Here is a 7,220-nt window from a genome sequence, read left to right as displayed (position 1 = left end):
TGTTTTGCTTTGCTTGCGTGTGTGGCTTTTGCTTTACCTATTAAACTGCCTTTATCTCAACCCATGAGTTTTCTCACTTTTACCCTTCCGATTCTCTCCCCCATCCCACCGGGGGGGAGTGAGCGAGCGGCTGCGTGGTGCTTAGTTGCCGGCTGAGGTTAAACCACGACACTGCCTCAAATATTTCTGCCTGATATTTCAGAAACAAAAGACGAGAAAGGAGGAGCTGGAACATTAAGCACAGTACTCAACACCTGAGGGCAACTATGTAACAGCCTTAAAAACCATACTAATATCCACTCTGCTCTTGCCACACCACAAGCCATAAGAACAATTTGTTGTAAAATATCTCATAACAAATTAAGCTTTGTTATCCTTAAGCCTTTTATTACAGAGAAAAATATACCATAGGAGGAGAAGAAAAAAGGGGAGAGGAAAAAGAAAAAGGCTGCCAGCACCATGAGTCCCTGGTAATGCCATGGTATTTCTTAGGTGAAATGTACTCAGATTAATTTAAGAAGCTCATCATGTTCTCAACAACTGCATCCAAACCATTCATAGATCCAGTGGTTGGTATAACTACAGGCATTTGAGCAAGATCACCCTAGCCAAGTACTTGAGAGGTTTCTCAGTACTGATAGCGATACTAATGCACTTCACCTAAATGTACTTCCCATTCTTACTTACTGTGATTAGTCTTAGGTGTCTCAGAGAAAGACAAATGCCTTCTCTTCAGTCTTACAGAAAACAGGCAAAAGCCTTAATGCATATGATTTATTAATGACAATATAAGGCAAAAAATTAGTATAGATATATTGAAAAGTTACCTACATGAGAAGAAATGAATAGTGGAAGGAACCAAATATAGAAAGGGCCATCACAAGAACTTGACCAAACGTCTCGCTTGACACACAGGCCACAGAACTCCCTGTTATGTCAAGATCTTTGATTAAAGCACATCCCTGAAAAGTTATCACTTTTTGTGCAAATGGTTTGGCAATCTGCATAAATATTCCAGGTTGACTGGAATATTGTTTGTACTTTACTTACCTGAAAATTAGGTTGAAATACACAGCAGTCGACAGTATTATAATGCCTTCTAAGCATAGTTATCAGTTCTCCTGTGAAAATTGTATAAACAGCAATGGTACTACCATATGGTACAAAGGCAAACTCTGGATTACAGCCACAAGAGATGGTGAATTTGAGTCCTTTTCTACTTTCATTACAGACTTCCTCATAGTTCACCTGTAAAATGAAGGATTATGCAGTTAGCTATTAACTAAAACTACAGGAAATAACTTTACATAGAAAGGTCAATTTCATTTCTTCATTAATACCCAATAAAATTCATTTTAAGTAAGCTTCCCAATGTTAACACAACTCCTGAGATTTCCAAATCCAGATGTGTATCAAAAGAATAATTTTTCTATTCATTAAAGTTCACTCTCCTTAATATAAACTTTAAGAAAGAGAAAGAAAGATATGCCTAAAAAATCAGCAGTTCCACACTTAGAGATAGAATTTGCACAGGCTGTTGCGTGCCAGACCTACACTGAGCACCTAAACTATCACTGAGATCAGAACTGGTTCAGGAATTACTTCCTTAAACATTTTCCCAGATGATACAATATAATAATTTTCTCTCAGATATTGAAACTATTAAAAGAACTCTTTACACACAACAATATACAGTTATAAATGATATACGTTATGTTTTCTTGAGTTCCGTCAATTGAAAATGTAACATATAAGGCTTTAAAGAACCTACTTTAAGACAAAGCAATTACATGTTCTAGCATGTTCTCCTTAAAATACGCCACATGTACACAATAAATGTTGATATATCAATTTCTAAATATTAGTTTTCAAATAGAAGCCTAAGGAAGACCACCTTTAAACTAGACTATGGAAAACAAAGAGGTAACGTTTCTTGTAGTTGGTAGTGGGTGTAGGCCTGACCACATTGTTTTACTCAGTTTCAGCAGTAAGTGTAAAGTGAGTTAGTATTCTCAGCCTAGTTTCTATTGAGTGTTTTCACCTCAGAAAGATACTTAAAACCCAGTTTACTGCAAGACTTTAGTCTACAGATTGAACAAAAATTGACCTACCACTACCTTCTACCCTGTAAGTGCCCTTTGCTTATCAGTTGACTGATGTTGCAGAAAACTACATTTCTGAAGTGCATATGCCAGTAGGATGGCAAAGAACAGAAGCACCAGTCTAGCCAATGCAAGAACTAGCCCTCAGGATTTCTTAGCAAGTCATCCCTTGCTCGGGGAAGAAGGAACAGAGGAAAAACATCTGCAACTTAGGGAAAGATTCTGCATCTCTCCCTCATGAGTTACCAAGAAACGGTAGGAGATGAATAGGCAGTATGAAAACAACTGAAGGGCAAGCAGAAAGACAGCATAAGTAAAGGGGGAAGATAAAAGTAAAGGGATTAGAAGAGACAGACTCATGAAGGAGAAGCAAATAAGGAATAACTTGCTAAATTATTATGGACTAGTTAAGAGTGATATAAAAAAATACCTATCTTCTACCCACAGCTAAATCATCACTGAGAAATTCAATACTGTTCCCTATAAGGGCAGCTGGGATAGAAGCAAATGCTACATTTCTGAGACCTGACTTGTGAGGTGTGTGGGAAGCCTTGCAAATAAAAGTAGTATAAAAAGTATAGCTTATTAGCGTTTGTACGTTTCAAGCTCGACAAGTCCTATACGGAAAAAAAGGTCACTGAAGGTTAAAAGTGGAAAGTTTCCAAACATGCTAGGAAATATTCCAGTTGGGTATATCAGTCTAATTAGGTCCTATCAGGCATCAAAAGTGTATTCATGAGAAAATACAAAAGTATATTAATGAGAACAGTATAGCTTACCTCTAAACAAACTTAATAAAAACAAAGTATTAGAATTTTGATGACATACATATATATTAATGAAGAGGGAAAAGTCCACTATGAACACCTGAAATTGACAAATTATTTCATGATTTAAAAGAAGTATTTTTTCTAATAAAAATAACAGTATTTTTAGTTTAAATTCATTAGTACTACATAGCATTATATATAAAATACTTTGTTTTCAAATAGTATTGTCCTGCAACCTATGCTCTTAATTTCTGCTGAAAAACAGAGACCCACTCATATGTACAATCATAGAATCATAGAATCATAGAATCATTGAGGTTGGAAAAGACCTCTAAGATCATCCAGTCCAACCGTCAACCCAACACCACCATGCCCACTAAACCATGTCCCTAAGCGCCTCATCTACACGTCTTTTAAATACCTCCAGGGATGGGGACTCCACCACTTCCCTGGGCAGCCTGTTCCAATGTTTCACCACTCTTTCAGTAAAGAAATTTTTCCTTACATCCAATCTAAACCTCCCCTGGCACAACTTGAGGCCATTTCCTCTCGTCCTATCGCTAGTTACTTGGGAGAAGAGACCGACACCCACCTCGCTACAACCTCCTTTCAGGTAGTTGTAGAGCGCAATGAGGTCTCCCCTCAGCCTCCTTTTCTCCAGGCTAAACAACCCCAGTTCCCTCAGCCGCTCCTCATAAGACTTGTTCTCCAGACCCCTCACCAGCCTCGTTGCCCTTCTCTGGACACGCTCCAGCACCTCGACGTCCTTCTTGTAGTGAGGGGCCCAAAACTGAACACAGTATTCGAGGTGCGGCCTCACCAGGGCCGAGTACAGGGGCACGATCACTTCCCTACTCCTGCTGGCCACACTATTTCTGATACAGGCCAGCATGCCATTGGCCTTCTTGGCCGCCTGGGCACACTGCCGGCTCATGTTCAGCCGGCTGTCGACCAACACCCCCAGGTCCTTTTCCGCCAGGCAGCTTTCCAGCCACTCTTCCCCAAGCTTGTAGCGCTGCATGGGGTTGTTGTGGCCAAAGTGCAGGACCCGGCACTTGGCCTTGTTGAATCTCATGCAGTTGGCCTCGGCCCATCGATCCAGCCTGTCCAGGTCCCTCTGCAGAGCCTTCCTACCCTCGAGCAGATTAACACTCCCGCCCAACTTGGTGTCATCTGCAAACTTACTGAGGGTGCACTCGATCCCCTCATCCAGGTCATTGATAAAGATATTGAACAAGACCGGCCCCAAAACTGAGCCCTGGGGAACACCGCTTGTGACCGGCCGCCAACTGGATGTAACTCCATTCACCACAACTCTGGGCCCGGCCGTCCAGACAGTTTTTGACCCAGCGCAGAGTACACCTGTCTAAGCCGTGAGCCGCCAGCTTCTCTAGGAGAATGCTGTGGGAGACAGTGTCAAAGGCCTTACTGAAGTCCAGGTAGACCACATCCACAGCCTTTCCCTCATCCACTAGGCGGGTCACCTGGTCATAGAAGGAGATCAGGTTGGTCAAGCAGGACCTGCCTTTCATGAATCCGTGCTGGCTAGGCCAGATCCCCTGGTTGTCCCGCTCATGCCTTGTGAGCGCCCTCAAGATGAACCGCTCCATAATCTTCCCCGGCACCGAGGTCAGGCTGACAGGCCTGTAGTTCCCCGAATGTTAGTAAAGCTCTCTGGGTTCATTTTAAAGCTCCCTACCTAAACCTCACGGCCTATAGTTTAAAAAAAAAATAAAAAAAAAATCCTAAGTGTGAAATCATTTGACTATAACCTAACAGATTTGCAAAGTTTCAGGTAAATATTCTAATACAAATGTCTTGCTTTGTCAGGTTCTTGATCCATAGTACATCGATTGCCTGAGTGCAAAGTTTGAGGCAAATATAAACATCAGTCAGGATGAGCCAGGCAAGGAAGACGACTACTTGTTGCTCTATTATTAAAGTATGCTCTTTCATAGCGAAGAGCACTTATGTAAGAAAAATATAATAAAAAGGAGTCCTGAGAAAATCTCTCTCAATCATCATAAAAATCTGTACAAAGAGAGTTTGATTAGCATACATGTAGGTTGATTTTTTTTTTTTTTAATATTGAGAGGATATTTTCATGAGATGTGGAGCTTATGTTATGTCCTTTGTGGATACTACTGCTCATTTTATAAAGATAGTGTTTGTAAATACTGGCTGTGTTAAGTCTTGTTAATGCTAGTAGTTTTAAGAGGCATATTATTCTGCTGATAAAGAGCAATTAAAATCCTTTCCACAGCACGTGAGCTGTAACAGCAACAACTCCCAAGGCACAACACTGCTCATAACAAAGGCATGTACAATGAAAGGGAGGAGTGGAGGCTGGGAAAAGTAAATTATATGGATATACTCAGTGTAAACGTGCCTGTTTGATAAAGGAGCAATGGGAAGGAAAGGATGTTGCCAAAACAAGAACTGAAGAAAGATCCTAAGAACTGGCTTTGTCCTTTGAGCACACAGACAAACAGAAAACCTACCTCCTTCTATTTGATTCTTCCTATACTCAGTGAATCAGTGCTTTCTATTCCTTTTTGTGATAAAGGATGTACACAAGATGTGTACGAATCCAACATTCATTTCTCTTACTAACTGAAACAATCCACTAGGCCCCAAATTTGGCTCATTGCTCAAAAAAATTCATATGCATAGATGTTGTGGTTTAACCTCAGTAGGCAACTGAGTACCACACAGATGCTCGCTCACTCCTTCCCCCCCCGCCCCTGGTGGGATGGGGGAGAGAATTGGAAGAGTAGAAGTGAGAAAAACTCGTGGGTTGAGATAAAAACAGTTTAATAATTGAAATAAAATGATAATAACAATAATAATAATGTAATAATAATAATAATACACAAAGCAAGAGATGCACAGTACAATTGCTCACCACCCACTGACCGATGCCCAGCCAGTCCCCGAGCAGCAGCCCCCCAGGCCAGCTTTCCCCAGTTTATGTACTGAGCATGATGTCACATGGTATGGAATGTTTCTTTGGCCAGTTTGGCTGCGCCCCCCTCCCAGCTTCTTGTGCACCTCCAGCCTTCTCAGTCGGTAGAGCATGGGGAACTGAAAAGTCCTTGGCTAGTGTAAGCATTACCTAGCAACAGTCCTAAATCCAAAACACAGCACTGTACCAGCTACTAGGAAGGAAATTAACTCTATCCCTGCCGAAACCAGGACAATGGATTAATTTCTATACCTTTTAAAAGGTATAGAAAAAAATTACGGAGATCAAAAGGACTGGCTAGTAGGGGAAATAAAGGGACTATAGTGTGAACTTGTATCACCTGCACATGCATTTATTTGTCTGCTGGTGCCTTAAAATTATTTAAAGCAGTACCTCTGGGTGGTATGTGAAAATACAGTACTCTGGACAATATAATTCTGGACTTGAAAAAGCAAGACAGGATCAAGCTACTCCATGCCAAATAAGAAAATTGTAAAATAGCCTATGAAACAAGTCAATGAACAGGCACAGAAAAACAAAAAACAGTGATCCAGCTGGTGGTAGGAGAGTGAACAAACTGCATTATCTACTTTGGTGATGGTGATTTGAAGACAGAAAGATGTCCGTATATGAAGTGGTGAGAACAAGCTGGTAAACATGGGTAGCATGGGGATAGAAAAGTCCTTTCATTTAAATGTCTATAGGGAATTCTTCTTGCTGTGTTCTGAAACTAAGCAGCAGAAGTAAGAGATTTCCAAGGTAGAGTAAAATTTCTTCCTTTCCTGATAGCAATGACAGACCATTATCACTATTAGCTAAAATCCCATGGAAATTGACCTACCTAGTATGTCCTTCTTTCAAAATAAAGGAAGGAAACAACAATTTTCTTTACTGAACAGAAAATTAAAACAGGAACCTTTGCATGGCACCTTGATGTGCAGCTTGATTTGAGCACTCCAATAGTATATTCCTGTGTGCGCCACAAGACTCCCAAATATAGATAGGAGGTAAATTAATGGAAAAGACCACTTCCCATGCAATAAGTCATCAATGTAGATGTATTTACTGAAACTATTTGTACAGTTCCCAGCAACTTAACTGTCCTTTTGGAGAAAAAAAACAACACAAAACCAACAAAAAAATCAACCAAACAAAAAAACCCCAACCACATAAATCACTTTTCACCCCAGCTAAACAAAAACAACTGCATCTCTTTGCTCTACAGCTGGAAAATATACCAAATCAAACTGCTTCTTAGATTAGCAGCCTTCTAACTGAAGCACTACATGCTTTTTCCTGTGTGTTCTCAAGTTAGATCAGTGCATTAATAGCGGAAATATGTATACTATACATATACTAACTGACCAAAACAAAAACAACTGT

At 40.4% G+C, this 7,220-nt stretch overlaps 1 pseudogene across 1 annotated transcript in view; it reads right to left on the bottom strand.

Annotated features, from left to right (window-relative positions):
* Positions 1 to 1,129: 1,129 nt before the first annotated feature.
* The window catches only part of LOC143171931 (DNA excision repair protein ERCC-8-like), a 57,635-nt pseudogene continuing 51,544 nt past the window's right edge, over positions 1,130 to 7,220 (bottom strand). Inside the window, exon 8 of the transcript XR_012997242.1 lies at positions 1,130 to 1,248. The product of XR_012997242.1 is annotated as a DNA excision repair protein ERCC-8-like (transcript). The remainder of the gene's footprint in view (positions 1,249 to 7,220) is intronic.

This window comes from Aptenodytes patagonicus, chromosome W (assembly GCF_965638725.1).
Source record: "Aptenodytes patagonicus chromosome W, bAptPat1.pri.cur, whole genome shotgun sequence".
Taxonomy (NCBI): Eukaryota; Metazoa; Chordata; class Aves; order Sphenisciformes; family Spheniscidae; genus Aptenodytes; species Aptenodytes patagonicus.
This window is presented reverse-complemented; position numbering and strand designations above follow the sequence as displayed.